Raw genomic sequence first — 3097 nt, 5'->3', positions numbered from 1 at the left:
TAGGGGATCGGAGTGTCACGTTCCGACACCAAGATAGTAGGGGATCGGAGTTTCACGTTCCGACACAAGAAGAACAAAGAGAATGAATCTTGAAATTATGCTAACATACTCAGATTTTTAAAGAAACCTATTTCCCAAAAGAGTATGGTGTGGAGGCTTGAGTCCTCATAGATGTGTTTGGTGTTGTTGTAAATGATTCTTATACTTGTTGCTATCACCTGTTAAGTATTTGGTTGGTTTTATGTATTATTCGATATATATTGCTTCCTATTTTGAGTTGGCCGATGATACCTACTCAGTACTTGTGCCTTGTACTGACCCCCTACTTGTAATTTTCTTCTTTGTTATTTGTGGAGTGCAGCAAACGTGCCATCGACTTCAACTCGTCCTCAACTCTATCCAGTCTTCATCACGTCAGATTTCAGGGTGAGCTATTGTTCCTAGCTTGGACTGGATTCTCTCTCACTCATGTCTTGATGCCTTGAAGTTCTGGCATGGACTAGCTGTTTAACTTATTTTAGCTTCTTAGATACTCTTAGATTTAGTAATTTGAGGATAGATGTTCTTGTGGTGATGACTTCCAGTTTTTGGGAACAATAAGTGTTGAGCTTTTAGAAGTTATTCAATCGATTTTCATTAATGAGTTTTAAGTCTTCCTCATTATATTTTGTTTATTATGGTTGAAATGTTGGGGTTTAGATTGGTTGGTTCGCTCACATAGTAGGATAAGTGTGGGTGCCACTCGCGGCTCGTTTTGGGTCCTGACATTCTATGTTTGCTATGAAGCGCAATTATGCAAACTTTGCTATAGCATACAAATATGAATTTTTTATTTGCTATATGAAAGTTGCCCTTAAAAAAATGAGTAATACCCTTTTTATTCTAAATTAATCGTTATCTTTTATTTAATAAATTGATTAATTTTACTATATTTTGTTATTGTTCATATCAATACACATAAAAATTAGTTATATATAAAGTAGAGGAATCGCTAGTCTTGAAAATTATTCGTAGTCCAATGACCTATTAGTGGTAGGCGTAAAGTGAAAAAGAACTAATTAAATTTATTTTGACGGACTAAGTAATTAAATAATATGAGATAATATTTTTAGTAAAATTGTCCATATAATAGGGGACAAAAAGAGTATTTATTAAAAATTTATTTTACTATATAAATTGTTAAAAAATTATTATTATGTCAAGAAATTTATTTATTATATTTATTTTGTTAATTAACTATGCTTTAAAAATTCAACACTGTTTTGTATACTTATTCAATAATTATTTGACTTGATTTATTTTAAAATATATAAATAAAATGTTTTTTTTTGTTTTCTGAATATATTATATATATGAGCTAACTAATATAAAATTGAGGGTGTACAAGAAAAGAAAAAGATTTTTTCAAACACCAACTAATGTGAGGTCAGTTTATTTAAATATTTTGCGGTCATTTAAGAATGATATTTTGTGTGTTAGCTAGTGCATTATACTACTTTGAGTAAAATGAGATTTAATGCAGTTGGCAGGTAGTTATAATTATTGGTAAACCATTTTATTATTTTCTTTAAAAAAAAATAAACCAATTTCTTTATATACCTCAAAGAATATTCTAAGCCATTGATTAGATAGATTTTCCTTTGGTTTTTCGTATCTATACTATTGAAATTTGATTAAATTTAAATTTATGTAGAATAATTTTATTAAAGAATAATCACTCTCTAACAAAAGTAATTTCGAATTTTTAAATTAATACTTATTAATTAGATTGATGATCTCGATCATCCGGTGTGAACTTCATTAAAATTGAATTAAGAAAGAGATAAATTGGGTGGGAAGATGGATATATTAAATGGGAAATGGAAGTGGTCCATGACTATTTATGGTAAAGTTGTTCCCATGGTTGATGAGAAGACAAAAGCTTACATCGTTTGGTCATGTGACTTTTATCCAAGTTAATACTCATTTTACTCTCCAATTATAAATTCCAAAATGCAACGAATTGGACGTATACCTACCAGTCTAATAATTTTAAACTTTTTATGTTAAGTGTAATGATTTTTTTTAACCAAGCGAATATAATTGACATTAGTCTTTGGAAAAATTATTTAATTACGCAAATATTCATATTTAAGTTTAATTCTATCGTCGGAAGTAAGGTATATCTTTCAATATATTTTTGGAAAAAATATTTAATTATGCATATTCCTATCATAAATATTATTTCACTCAATACTTTTGAAATAATTATACAATGTCTCACTAAAATTTTAAGTTTAATATATCGATCCATTAAATCCAAATAAAATATATTATGAAATACATATAAAAAGGAAGGAAGGCGAGCGAGAGAAGTGAGAGACAATGGAGATATGAGAAAGGTGAGTCAGAAAGTTAGTGGACATGTGAACCAAAATAGATATATTCATATATATATTGAAATATATATAGATACAAAAGGATAGAGACGAACAAAAGAGTCAGTATGTCACAAATACATACAAGTCATGTTTGCGTAATATGTTTCTAAAACAAATTAACTTAATTGGATCTCCATATAAGCAAATTATACAATTTGGTGAAGTCAATATGGCATGGAATATAATTTCAAAAACTAAAGTAAGATCATAAACTGATAAAATTTGTGCTTTTTTGCTCTATATTCATGAGTTCAAAAGAAAGTTTTTTTTTTTAGTCCGAATTTGATGTTTTTTAACCAAATTATATTGAAACATCTCTTAGATTAAATTTATTTCACAAGATCTATTCATTAATGAGACACTAAAAACTTGCTTTTTGTACTATTGTATGACTATGAATCAATCAGACATGACAAAAGAAAATAAATAATTCGAAGAAATTGAGTATTTAAATTGTGAGAACCATGAAAAATCAAATGAATATACATTTCTTAACAAAAATCATGGTGAGATGATTATCATTCCTACATTTTAATCTAATGTGGATATGGATCACTTCATTTTATATTTTCCTTACGTGAGATAAATTTCAAATTGTTGAAACCTCGATATAAATACTGAACACCAAATAATATATATATATATATATATATATATATATATATATATATATATAT

The sequence above is a fragment of the Solanum pennellii genome, chromosome 6 (assembly GCF_001406875.1).
Source record: "Solanum pennellii chromosome 6, SPENNV200".
NCBI classification, from domain to species: domain Eukaryota; kingdom Viridiplantae; phylum Streptophyta; class Magnoliopsida; order Solanales; family Solanaceae; genus Solanum; species Solanum pennellii.
Note: the sequence above shows the minus strand (reverse complement) of the source record.